Source organism: Protopterus annectens, chromosome 8.part0, assembly GCF_019279795.1.
Source record: "Protopterus annectens isolate FY-2018-M chromosome 8.part0, PAN1.0, whole genome shotgun sequence".
Taxonomy (NCBI): Eukaryota; Metazoa; Chordata; order Ceratodontiformes; family Protopteridae; genus Protopterus; species Protopterus annectens.
In genome coordinates, this window is record NC_056741.1 from 489581720 (window position 1) to 489596959 (window position 15240).

Below are 15240 nucleotides of genomic sequence, written 5' to 3' on the forward strand. Positions count from 1 at the left end.
ACTGGGATTTTATTCCAGAGTGAAGGGAGCCTCTGGGTTATGAATCTGTCCCTCCAGCATGTCCTATTTATTTCAGTGCTGAGGTTCAAGTCTCTAGAGCGCGTAGCTCGATGGGATTTGGATTTTCTGAGGTGCAGCATGTCCATTAATTTCAGGTTGGACATGGCTTTATACGTCAGGCACAGATCGCCTCTGAGCAGGCGGTATGCCTCTGAGTAGAGCTGGAGTTTCTTTAACCGGGCAGCATATGGCATCTGTTTGAGCCCTTTGATCCTCTTGGTGAGGTACTTTTGGGGTCTTTCCAGTTGCTGCAGGTATCTGGTAAGGTACATCCCAAAAGGGGCATTGTACTCAATTATGGGCCTGATGAGGGATGAGTAAAGAGGCACGATGACCACCCCTGATCTAGATGTGAATCCCTTCATGATTAGGTGGGCTATATAAAATGTTTTTCTAACCACTTTGGCCACGTGGTTGTCAAATGAGAGATTGCTATCAACTTGGGTCCCCAGGTCCCTAATTACTTCTTCTATACTTAATGGATTACCACCTATGTGGTAATTTGTGGGCACTTTGTTTTTGCCAAAGAGGATGACTATACACTTTTTGGCATTTAGCTTGATGCCATGGCTCTGGCACCAGTTGTCTGTTTCTATGAGGTCCTTTTGGAGGATGCTTGTGTTGGCTGGAGAGTCGATTATGGCACCCAGTTTGCAGTCATCTGCGAACTTGGTCAGCCACAGTCCTTCCGTGTTGGCCTGTGCCTCCGAGAAATATATACCGAACAAGAGAGGTCCCAGGACTGAGCCTTGTGGGATGCCACTTGTAACTGGTTTGGAGTCTGACATGGCTCCAGCAATTCTAACCATGTGAGTTCTGTCCTTGAGCCAGTTTGCAACCCATCTAGTGACATAGGGGTTTATATTTAAGCTGGTGAGCTTATCTATAATGCCTGAGTGGGGTATTGTATCGAAGGCTTTTGCGAGGTCCAGGTAGGCTGTGTGGACCACCTTCCCCTCGTCAATGGCCTTGGTGACTGTTTCAAAGAAATCGACCAGGTTTAAGAGGCAGGATCCGCCCTTAACAAAGCTGAACTGGGTAGGATCCAGTGCCTGTAGGTCCCCAATATCTTTATTTATGAGGTCCATGATGATCCTTTCCATAGCTTTGCAGACCAAGCTAGTCAGGCTTATGGGGCAATAGTTTCCAGGATCCGTTGAGGCACCACCTTTGTGGAGAGGGACCACTGTTGCTGTACGCCACTATTTGGGTACATATCCTGTAGTAAGGCTGAGATTGAACAGTAGTTTTATGTTTGGGTTTAGCTCTTCTTGGAGTTCATGTAGGATGCAGCCCGGGACACTGTCTGGTCCCATTGATGCTGTGTTTTTTGCTTTGGAGAGGGCGGCTCTTACCTGAGCATCTGAGATGTCAGGGGGGCAGCACTCTGCTGGGATAGATATTTGCCCTTTTGGTGGGGAGGTGGGGGAGACGTTTGCGCTGAACCTGTCAGCTAGGATGTTGGCAATGTCTGTGGGTTCTATGTATTTTTTTGTCATTTTTGACTAATTCTGAGCATATCTGGGAATTCCCACCCATGTTCCTTACATAACTAAAGAAACCCTTGTGATTATTCTTAGTGTCCTGTGCAATTTCTCTCTCGAAGCTGGCCTTAGACGATTTTATGAGTGCCCGTAGTTTTTTGCTAATACTGATCAGAGATGCCTTCCCTTTTTGGGATTTTGCTCTATCATGTAGTAGCTTCCTCCTTCTATTGTATAGTTTGTTTATGGCTGGGGTCCACCAGATAGGACATCTGCCTTTGGAGGATTGGGTCTTGGTTTTATTTGGGATTGCATGATCCATGCATTCCTGAAGGTGTTCATAGGCTGCGTTTATAAAGGATTCTGCGGTCTGGGCCGTATTTTCCACAGGCTCGGGGGCTTTGAAGGATTCCACCTCAGTTTTGAGGAGTGTGAAATTTGCTTTAGAGAAGTTTTTCACTGTGGTTTTCTGGGCAGGGGGTGGGGTCGGGATGTGAATATCCAGTGAAATTAGTTTATGGTCTGATCTTATCAGTGAGGGATACACTTCTGGACTGGATCATAGAGTCCCCTTGTTGGTTATGATCAGGTCCAGTATGTTTTCCCCTCTTGTGGGAGTGGTAACAAGTTGTTCTATAGCATTTGAGTTTATAAATTCTAGGAACCTTTGGGCTAGGGTGTTGGAGCTAGAGTAATGCTCCCAGTCTGTGTTTGGGTAGTTGAAGTCACCCAATATAATGGTATTTGGAGAGACCTTCATATTTTCCAGTGTTCTCAGGAAGGCCGAGTGGGGTTCCTGGAAGGCAGGCTATAAACTGGAAGGCAGTTTTACCCACTGTTAGTTGCACATGGATAGTCTCTGATGCTTCGTGCTGTGCCACCAACCTGGAGGTGTGGGTATCTTTGAAGAATATTGATACTCCCCCTCCTTTTGTGGTTCGGTCCAAGTTTTGGGGCCGAAAAGCAAGGTATGAGGTATAACCTGGTAGTGCTGGGGTGCTCTCAGGAGCCTTGAACCAGGTTTCTGTTACTGCACAGATATCGATGTTCTCCATGCTAAGGAGAGTTTCGAGTGTGTGCATCTTGAGGTTTAGACTTCTGGCGTTGAGTAGCATTACTCTTTGTTTCTTATCCCTTGTGATACCTATGGAAGTGGGTTTGTCTTTTGAGCCTTGCCTAAAAAAGGCACTATGGAGGAAGCAAGAGCCTTTGCCAATATCCAAAAGCCCAGGGGTGACAGGTGCAAGCCGTACCTAGCGAAGCATCGTGGCTTGTCGAGCATGTCATCCCAGGCTGACAGGCATTGGATCCCCTTTGAATGACACCAATACTTAAGCCAATTGTTGAAATTGATCATTTTGTCTTCATATTGTGGCATCATTCTTGGTGAGGGTAAGATGCTACTCAAGGTCAGGGTCATACCGGCCTGGGCTACATGCTCAGAGAGCTCCTCTATGTCTCTTTTCATGTAGTCCAGGGAGGTATGTCTCAGGTCATTCACACCAGCATGGACAATGACCGAGTCATATTTGTACTTGCCTTGGAGTGACCTGAGTGCTTGTGTTATGTTATGTTATTTCACTTGCCAAAGTCTGAAAACCTATGGCATTGGATTATCTTCTCATAGTGGATTCCACTGTGTTGGGATTATCACCAGACGATGATGTCCCATGCACTGAAACTGAATTTTCTGCCACTTTAACAGGAATATGTAGGAGTGTGGCTTACAGTATGGATTGCAGGAAAAAAATAGATCTAAGGTAGATGGCCTTAGCCTTACTTCAGAAAGCCTTTTCAAATCTGGCCCATTATTTCATGGTAGTCATAGCAACAAAAAGTATTTTTTCTTTTATCTTAATTCATTGTCCTTACACTATCTTTTAAAATATTATTTTAAAGATATGTCAGCTCTTGAGGTCATTATGCATAACATGTTTTGTATTCTGTGCAAAATGTCTACACAGTTCAGCTAGTATTTAGTGAAATATTAAAGTCACCACTATTGTATGGATGTGATTTACCTGTTTTATAAACTGAGATAATCTGTCTAAATACATATTTACTGTATGTCTACCTGGACGTGGTACTGCCATATTCCTCTGTTTACAAGCTGCCATTGTAATGCTTTGCAGCTTTAAAAGCTAATTAAACTGTAATCACTTACCCCAAAAACTATATTCATCTTAATCATATATTTTCTTTTTATGGATCTTGAAAGAGCTTTGCTATATCCCTGATTATTGTCACTGTATAACATTGTATTGCTTCTTAATGCCTTGTAATAATCCTGTCACATTGATGTTTTAATGCTCATTTATAATGAGAATTGTATAATATGTTGAAGCTTTTCTCCTCAGGCCTCCTCTGAAGAAGGGCTCTTAAGTTCAGTCGGACAAGCCCGGTCAACAAATGTAAAATAATAAATAAATAAAATATTATTATAAACATTCACCTGTGGTGATTTTTTTTTTTTGCAGCGTTTAGGATTATAGTAATTACATTTTTTATATTTAACATTTTTGTATTGATTTATTTTATATTTAAGGTGTTAATTTATCTTTAACATTTCTATGGGGCTTTCCTCCCTGAGTCTTGACTGAAAATGGACTGCATCCATTTAGACATTCTGTTTCTCAAAATATAAACAAATAAGTCTTAAAAAACAAACAAAAAAAAAAAAACAGTTGAGCCTGTGTTTGCAGGAGGGGTAGTAGGTGAAATACCTCATCTGAAGGAAAACTCTTGTACTGATGGAATGAACAGGACACACTTGATCCATAATGCCTGCTCCCTTTTAGTTTTACAGTACTTCTAATTACTAGCCTTGCTAGACTGACCTTCTGTTTTTACCACTTTCTCAAGCCCTTGTCAATAATCATGACTACTGCATTACAGACCCAACTCCATAGCTTTACTCAGTTTGTCACAGAGCAGTAACTAGGGAAATCTGTGACCTAACCAGTGCCCTACCATGGCATCCGTCCAAACCAAAGCTGAGGAACAAAAAAATTCATGTATGTATATTCCCTGCTATCAAATTAGTTAGAGTTAGAATAAAATAAAAAAATGAGAAGAAAAATAAAAACATAACTGCTTATAGTACTGCAGAGAATTAATATATTACAGAGAATATAATATCCATACATACACAAACACATGAAACATCTATATATATATATATATATATATATATATATATATATATATATATATATATATATATGTGTGTGTGTGTGTGTGTGTGTGTGTGTTGTGTGTGGGTCTACTTCAGAAGACTTTTTTGTTGTTGTTGTGTCTTTCGGCTTTTCCTGGTTAGGGGTCGCCACAGCGGAACTCCGGTCTGCTAATGATTCGCAGTAGATTTTCACATGCTGAGTTGCCAGCTCTGACGCACAATCTTCAATGAAGATACGCCCATTCACGCATGTCTCCACACAGAAGATGCTCTAGTTGAGAATAGAACAGGACAATGTCTTACTGTGAGGTGACAATGCTACCGCAGCACCACCACCGCAGTGACAAACCAAAAGACTGAATCCCAAAATACTGAAAAACTAAAAATACTGAAGGATGGAATTTGCCCCTTCTCCACTGTTGTGCGAACTTGGAGTTGGTATATATAATTAGCAGGAGGTGTGGGAGGAGCAGCCACCCACATGAGAGGTGCAAGGGGGGTTGTCCCCTGCATTAAAAATGTTTTCAGTATTTTGAGTATAGTATTTTATAGCTCTATTGCTACATCTAAAGGGTATAAACAAGAACAAAGAATGTATCTGTGTTAATTTTAAAGTGAGAAAGATGTAAATCAAAATATAATTAATAAAATACATCTACTGATTGAAATTGTCAAATTTGTTTATTGGTACGCCATTGACAAGTTGTTAAGCCATTACTACTCCTCTCAGTTCCAGAGTTTGAAATTCATTCTTAACCTTTGTTCACAGCTTCCTTGGAGTTTTGTATGTTTTCCCATGTATACGTTTATATGTTTTCTCCAGATACATTGTTTTACTTCAATTTCCCAAAAATATGCTGGTTGACTGGATACACTAATTTGTCCATACATATGCTGTATTATGCATTACACTTGTATCACAGATCACGTCCTTCTATCCAGGTCACCATCTCAAGAATGTTTAAACCTGCGATGACCATTAGCTAATAAAACTTCTGGCATGCCTCTAACACTGTGGGTCTCTAGGCATGTTATCCACTTGATGAGGAGACAATTTTCTGGAACACTCTTCCTGATATTGTCTAGTGTGCTTCCACTGTGTACCAATACAGACCCTACTGGGAAGTATCAGTGTCTACCCTTGCCTCTATATGTTCACATATGCACTCAAGCATTTGTTGAAACCAATAGGACTGCCTGTGGACACAAACATACCAAATTTAGCCTATATGAAAACTCCTAAGGTTTAAAGTATAAGGTTGTTATGTGATCACCTCTTCTAGATTACACTTCAAGTAAATTCATGCTTGATTCTCATAGCTTAATGTCTTTTTACTGTATCATCATTTTGAATAACTTTGAGTATTGTTGTTTTCCCTAAAATGTACCTAACACAGGCCACATTTAGAAATAAGTACAAATGTATTTAGTGCTGTTATGTAGATATCAAAAAGCAGTTAATAAAGAAGGCAATGTTACCAAACGATCCCTGGAAGAGATGATTGTGGGGAGCTACATAGACTGAGCAGGGAGGGGGTTGTGCGGGGAATGTCCCCCATAACACTCAAATGGTATACGACCCCTGAGAATAATGTTTACTTAGCCCTAAGGTAGGCTGAGGCCTATGCTGGAAAATGTATCAGGATGTGTGAGCAATTGTCTACATAAGTCCTCCTACAGAGGTAGATGTGGAGACCCCCCCCAAGTACAACAATCCCAGTCCAGATATACAACACCCTGGTACAGGTGTAGGAAGAAGAAGAATAAAAAGGCTATACATGCTTCAGGATCCTTAGAAAAATCCTCCCTAGTGTGGTCCCTGAGCATGTAACACAGCTGTATTTGCTGTGAAACCAAGTAAAGTAAGGGCAACCAGAAGATATAATTGATTTTACTGCATCCTCCTTCTTAGATAGTCACTAAAATGAAACACTCTTCCCCACACCTGCAGTGGAGACGAGGAGGTGACTGTGTAAGGTATATGGACACATCAATAATGCAGTCAAGCCATGGATGTACATTGAATGGAATACAAAGTCCATAGGATGCATGCCCCTGGAGGCACAGTTGATACCTCCCAGAACCCTCTTCTAACAGTAGAAAACCTAGAGGCCCCATCAGCAAAGCAACATGTATAGTCAAGGGGCTCACCCATAGTACTGCCTGCTTGACAGATGTAACTCTCCCTTCCAGGATAACACAGGTTGTAGGCTATCATAAATAAGTTAGATAGACTCAGAATATCTATTACGATGTGCATGTCAGCAGTGTGAGAGACATACACACACACACACACACACACACACACACACACACACACACACACACACACACGCACACACACATGCACACACATGCACACACATACACGCACACACACACACACACACACACACACACACACACACACACACACACACACACACACACACACACACACACACTTACACAGACCCCAGCTTCAACCAGGGCCTGTGTGCCCACATAGTACCAGTCACATCAAAGCTTACTGTTTACAGTTAAACTACTATCTTAGAACACATAAAACCATCCTGCAGATCATGCCCCCACCCCTGTTCACAGTACCGCAGAGAGTGAATATGCACCTGTTGTCAGTTACAACCATAAGTTCAAACCCCTACATTAACGCAGTGTCATTTAATTCACAAACATCACACGTACAGCTTGTGTACAACACAAAATAAAAATCATGCCAGTCTCCAGTCACTTACCTCTCTTGACTACTTGTGTAGCTTGCTAACTTTCAACTTTCCATTCTATAGATTGCTCAATGGCAATTTCCATAACATGTGACTGTTTATATCATTCAGTTTCTAGGCTCTTATTGTCTCCATGATGCTAATGAGCCTATGTAGAAAAAAATATTCCTGATTCGCACCTTTATCCCAGGTCATACTCCAAAGAGAGTAAGATATCTCTGTACTTTATGTAAAGACACCATCAGGAGCACCTGCTTGGGACAGTCATGAGGGTCCCAAGTATAAAGGAGATGCTTGTCACAGCATTGTCAAGGCAATGACTGCTTCTACTGACATCAGCTTCTCTAGTGAGCAGTGCTGGGACCACTATAGTGATCTGTGGTGGAATCGTTCTGACCGTTTTAGCCAATGGGAGAAAGAAATCAAAAAGAATAAGCTTGAGATGTACTCGATGTGTGCAGGGCAGGTTACTGCCCTGTTACTTCAGATATACTTAAATTCATTATATTTGAATTTCCTGTTAATGGTTTTCATCTGAAGTGCAGACTGCAGAGAATAAGCTCCTGTATCAGAGTGGAATGGAAAGCTTCTCCAGGGATGAGTATGCCACCTGCTATCCTATTGCTAGTTTTGTACATCATAGCAACATTGTACTACTTACAGCAATAACTATGTAGAGGTACCTGTAGCACTCATGTATAACAGTACTATGTACTGGAAACACAACCTCTGTAAATATGCTGCCTTGCTAATTCCATGCACACCCTGAATATTCTGGGCATAGTCACAGTGCACATTTGTAGTGCGTGCCTAATTCTAAGTGCCCGTACAACATGCCCACTATCACGTGGTGCCAAACATGCATGGTATTTGTCATCTGTATCTTTTTACATGGACACTGCCACATAATAGGAGGGCATATAGCAGAAAAGATATACATTTCTTTATTTTTCATGTATCTTCCCCATATTCCTATGCAGGTGCCGCTTTCAACTAGCACAACAGCAGATGGGCATTACAACATTTCTGTCCTATCCGTATTTTCTTTACACTGTATTTTACTTATATTCTGTTTTTAATTGCATATTTAAACTAGGAAAGAGGACACAGCTGTGTCTCTCATGAGTCACACAGAAACATGGTGATGTTGTGTTTTAAACTCAACTGTTTTTTAGTTGCCTGCCCATTATATTAATTTGAGCACATATTTCCTTTACTGTCCTCCTTCATTGGCTAACGTAAGTAAACACAAACTTATGTCATTGTGAAATCACTTCCCTTCAGCTATTTACATTTCTGGCTATCCCACAGAGTTCCATAGATCCACAATAGAAAGTATACACCCCTTCCGATCTATATTGCTCTTTTGAAATTTGTTGCTTTCCACTTAAATAGCTAAAGTTTAACTTACCAAGTTACCCCTCTTTCATATCTAACTGCTTAGTGCACAATGCAACTATCAGGATATTAACACATTTTTCCTTCTTACCTTTAAAATCTGCAACATCTAGATCAAGACCACCAATTATTGGAGAACCTGTATTCTGCCTCCTACTAGTCATTTTAGGATTAGTGCTCCTGTTTTGCTCTTGGTGTAAGAAGGAGCTTAGGGACATTGTTTCCTGGAAACTGCTGATAACCTGAAAGTCTGATAACTGCTTCATAGGTTCCAGCTTGGAATTTGTGCTTATATTTTGCTTCTGGTGAGAGAAGGAGCAGAGTGCATTGATTCCTGACTGTTTCTGATTTAGGAGTGAGTGTAAGTGTTGGACCTTCCTGGCTGGTCTAATTGCTATTCAAGCCATCCACCAGGAAAAGGCTACAACAAGCCTATGGCACTTGCATGACTTGGGACAAGACTATTAACCACTAAAGATCCCATAGCCTGCTTCTCATCTTGGGATTGGTGCTACTGTCTTACTTCTGGTTAGTGAAAAAGCAAAGAAGCATTTTATCCCAGCAGAATGAAGATGTGGTAAGATCAGCACTAGAAGTAGCCAGGGCACAGCCATTTAGGTGAATCCCATATTTTCATAATTCTTGACAAAGCTAATTCTTTCTTTACTGCTTGATTTGCTACTGGCTAATGTAACTTCATAATATCTCCTTAAATACTTTAATTATAAATCATCAGGGTCTACTTATTAGTTTCCCTTCAAGTGTTTGGCAGTACCCTGTACAGATGCACATTGAGTTGACATTTTTGCTATAAAAACACCCTTGAAATTTCACCAATACCTAGTTGGACACAGGACAGCTAGTTTGCAGTGACTAGCACTGCCCTGGCATTGCAAACCTCATACTCCTGACATTACTTTATATTCTCGCTGCAAACACCTAATCAATAAAAAAGCCTGTAGCCATTGGCAAAGCTCTCACATAAAAGCACTCCTACTCTCAAAGAGGTTGTCAGTGTACACACGCTGCACCCATCACACACAGTTCAAAGCAAACACATAGAGCCACATATGCTGAGGCACTTCATCTTAACCTTCCTAAAACCCAAAGCCCCCCTTGACCAAAACCACCTTTTTTGTCCCACACCTAGCCTGTTCTAGGTAAGACAAAGATGCCATTTTTTAAACTTTTAATATAGTTCCCTTGCTTACATTGTTCTTCCCTCACACTAGCCCACTCCAGCTGTAGAGTACCCAACCATACCTCTTACTACAAGAAATCTGGGCAAAGCCTGACAAAAAAAAGGGGGTCAAAGGCCCAAAAAGAGGGACACATTTTAAATATTGCTCTTATAAATGTAAAAAGTTGCTACAACAACAGGATTTGTGTTACCATGCACTTTCTGAAAGATAGAAAGTGTAAAACTCAAATGATTGTCATTATTTATTGACTTTAATCCTTAAATCATCCCAGTGATTTGTCAAAAAAACACAATTTTTATAAGAAACAGATCAAAAATATGAGGCAAAAATCTGGACATTCTGCAAAAATCTGTACGGTTGAGAGGTATGCCCCAACTAAACACAAACGTTTATTCCATACATTGCATAGCTGAGGCAATTCACTGATATGGTGTATTTCTGAAGATTTAAGAGTCTGTTAATATCCTTTGTTTCGAATAATGTATATGCATGCATCCCACACAAGACATTTGCTCACCATTGTTTGTTCTTAAACATAGTTACTTGTACTTTGTAATAGTAGAGGGCTACCTCAGTAATGTCAGTTTGAATGACACAGACTTCCCTATTAGTAGCAGCCCTGTATTCACAGTGATACAGCAAAGCAAATACATTGAGTAGTCCTGGTAAAGCTGTTAAAGTTATGGAGGGGAGGAACATATTTATTGCTACTTGTGCGCTCTAAACCTCTGAGTAAGCACTATTTTTGTTCTAAATGATAAGGTTAATAAAATTCAGTAAGGTTTGTATTATCGTTGTTTGGCAATGTATGCCTAATATTGCTGTTTATGTGAGATGTTAGTCACAACTAAATATGCTTTAAAATATGAAAGCTTGAAATTCTGCATCCCACTTAACTGCTGTTTTATAGGCTATTTCTCAAAGAGTGTTGGTAAATGCTTCATTTATGTAACATGATTGCATTAGGAAAGATTAGCTTGGGTTTGTTTTGTTGTTTTCCATAATTAATGATGCGTTTCTTTAGGCTTCTGTCAATCTATAGTGATATCTCTTCTACCTACTTATGTGTTAACTGTTTAAGTGCTAGTACTTGCACAATATCCACTTTGTATAACTTCCTACTAATATTGTTTCCATTTTATTCTTTCACCCTCTCTCTCCTACAGTGCTGCAAATCCCTCTTCTTCACCAAATTACCTGAAGCATACCTCAGCATTTTCTTCCCATAAGCACTGCTTTCTTGCTAAAGGAATCCAAAGCCCATAATTTCAGACAGTGCAGTGTGAAAAAGACTATGCACAGAGTATGTATTGGTATGACTCACTCGCAGTCTATGTGGGTGTATATGACCTGAGACATACCTCACTTGACTATATGAAGAGAGACATCCTGGAGCACTTGGAATATGTGTCTCAGGCTGGTATGAGCCAAGCACTGAGCAGCATTTTACCTTCTCCAAGGATGGTGCCACAATATGAACAGAAGCTGACTGACTTTAACAATTGGCTTAGTTTCTGGTGTCATTCTAAGGGGGTGGGATATTTGTCAGCATGGAAGGAGATAGTCAACAGAGCACACTGCTTTTCCAGGGATGGTCTGCTCCTCTCCACTCTAGGCTTTTGAATATTAGCTAAAGCATTGTCCTCCCCCACAGTGCCTTTCTTAGGCAATGCCAAACTGAAAGTACTTCTGACATAAATCAAAAGCAAGAACATCTAAAGGTGTTACTGCCCAATGCTAGGAGTCTAAACAAAAAACTCCACTCCCTAAAAACTCTCCTCACCCCAGACAATGCTGATGTCTGTGTGGTCACTGAGACATGGTTTAAAGCAGCTACCCCTTCTATGGAACAGGCTCCCCATCCATGTGAAGCAGAGTTCATTCATCACAGGTTTGACACCTATGTCTCTAATGCACACAGTTAGCATGTAAATGGCCCATCTCCCAAGTCCCTGCTTGTAAATGTTTCATCTCCCTAACACCTGCATATGGTTATCAAGGGTACCAGAAGTAGTTAGAGATTTGGGTTGCATGGCTCGGCTTAAAATGGCTGAGTGATTGCTAGCCTAGTATACGTCAATGAACTACGAATGTACTCCTTTTACCTTCTCCCACCACAAAATGAGCTTCACATGAAATCCACCTATCTATGCTGCCCTCTTTTAACTCTTTCTCCTACACCTACTCCACCTCTTCTACTACCTAAAAACTTAATTCTCCCCTCAACCATCCACTAAAGTATCTTACTTTCTCAACTTTTTTTTTCTCTCTATACCCTCCCAAATTCTCTACCACCACTACCACTATCTTTTCTTCCAATTTCTCTCCACCCCACCAAATCAAAGCTACTTAAGTTCTTCATGCCTCTAAACACCTCTGCCATATACTACACCTTACACTTTCCTTCTAAGACTACATTTTCTATCTTACTCATACTATTGTTAATACTATTCTTATAATACTCACATTCAGCACATCTTATGAGCATCCCATCAGCCAATCCTACTCACAATGCCCACAGTCCCAGATAATAATCCACTATCAAACCCACTACCACTACAGTATCACTTTTAATCTATTCACCACAGTAAAATGCAAAACCAGGCACTAACAGGAGGTTGAAATGAAAATGCCCACTGATGGCTCAAATAACAAACAATTTTAAAACATTAACACAACCTTCACAACAGCATCCTATATATTTAATATATAAAATAAACATAAAAAGACATGCAATATGCTAAAATCAAATGAAATAGAATAAAATGGAATAACTTCCTTATTGGATCAGTCGTGACATTTTCTATCCTAGATGCATAAAAATATATATTTAAAATGCTGAAACTAATCAAATATCTCCTCCCAATAATGAGAAAAAACATAAACTGCCAATTTATAATTTCACAGCTCTCATTCTAAGAAAGGGGGTGATCGCAATATGTTCATTTAACCCTGGGGTCTTGTTAGCCTCCAACAATAGTTGCCAGTACAGTTCTCCCATGGGCCTCCCCTGGGATCCATGTCCACCTTCTCCAATACAAAAAATCTCTACTTAGCTAGAGTACAGACTGTGGAATGTTTGTAAAGTGCATTATTGTGATCTTGATTTTTTTTATGGCATTTAGATGCTCATATATTCTGCTTTTTAATTTTTGAGTGGTCTTACTGACATAGAATGCCCCACAGTTCTGACAGGTGACCAAATATATCACTCCTTCACTACAACAATTAGAGTCATTGTTGGCCTCCACAACTCGATCCCTATCCAGAATGTACACCCTATCCTGATTCTGTATGTACGGACATTGGGCACATGTGCCACACTTGTAGGTACCAAATCTTTTCCTACGAACTGGTTTCTTTCCCCTTTCCAAAAGCTCCTTCAGGTTTTTACCTTTTTTATATGTAAACCGTAGGGGGTTCTGGAATAATCCCTCCAGATCAGAGTAACACTTAAAATTATTCCAGTGTTGTGTTATAATGTTCCTAATTTGTGGGGTGTAAACACTGTAGTACATAACAAAGTTACTTTCTGGACACCTAACTCCCCCCTTTGCCCACATTCTGCACGGGCAACAAATTATCTTCCCTCTGACCTAGTATGGGGCCAAACCTACCAGTTCTTCCCTGCTTGACCTCTGCCATGATTTCATCCACCAGACTTATAGGGTATTTTCTGCCTTTGAACATTTCCTTCAATTTGTTACTTTCCAGTTCATATTCCAAATTGTTTGAGGTAATCCTATAACTCCGAATGAATTGACCTTTTAAAATGCTTCTTTTCTGTTGGAATGGGTGTGAACTGGTAAAGTACAAATAGGAACTGGAAAAAGTGTCTTTCCTGTATATTACTGATGCAAAGTCCTGTAGTTCTTCTACTTTTTTCAAAGTAACATCCAGGAAGGTCATTTCCTGATGGGTAATGTGGTGGGTGAATTTTAAAAATTCTGTGGTTTGGTTGAGATATTGGATGAATTCATACAATTTGGTCTCAGTACCCACCCAGAATATACAAATGTCATCCAGGTAATGTTTGTAGTATGTCCAGTACCTGGCATATTCAGAGGAAAAAAACAAACTTCTCTTCCCAGATCATTAAAACGATGTTGGCATGGGGGGGCACAACAGGCCCCCATAGCCACCCCTTTGATCTGTTTAAAAAACTCTCCCTCAAAAAACAGAAAATTGTGGCCTAATATCAGTTCCATTAATTCTGTATACACTAAAAAGTTATTGTGGTCCAAGTTCCCATATTGATTAATGGCCTCCTGAAAACATTCCATACCTGTTTTATGAGGGATAACATTGAACAGATCTTGTATGTCCAATGTAACAAAAATCAGGGAGTCGCTGTACAATCCTTTGTGGACACTCCTGAAAAAGTCCCAAGAATCTTTTAGAACCCCCCCCCCCCCCCGCAGTAGCTCAAATATCCTTGAGCTTTAAATTTAGGTATTTGGCTAAAGGGTAGGTCTTGGATCCATTCGCTGCCACAATTGGCCTCAGGGATGGGTCTTCCTGATTTTTATGAACTTTGGGGATCCCAAAGATGCAGGAAATTCTAGGCTTATCCAAATAGAGGTGCCCAAAGATGTCCTGAGTGATTAATTCATCCTCCAACATATCTTTTAGAATGAAATCAATCTTGCGGTAAGCTAGGTTGATTTCATTCCTGGATACCCTAACATATCTGGAGGTGTCATTCAATAAATCCAACATTTTACTAGTGTACAAGACACTGTCCATAAGAACTACCCCACCCCCTTTGTCTGGTTGCATAATTCTGACATATTGGTTGTCCCTTAGGGTCTGAATTAACTGATGTTCTTCCTTACTATGGTTGAAGCGAACCCTCTGTTTGGTGTCAATACATTCCGTATTACATCTTTCTACTTGTACCTCCAGATTCCTCAGCTGGGGGTGCATAGGAGGATTGAAGGTACTGGCCTTTTTGACCTCCTGGGATGTGTTTTGACCATTTTGACCTTAAAAACATTTTTAAATCAATAAGAACATCTGCTGTATGACTTTTACTGGTGGGAATGAATTTGAAACCTTTAGAAAATAGGTCAAAAAGTTCAAATGAGACCTCCAACCCACTGTAGTTGTAAATACTAAAATCCCTCCAGGTGTATCGTGCACCTTCCACCACAATGTTCCCCCCTGAAGTTTGTCCTCCTTGGTCAGGAACCTCCTTTGAT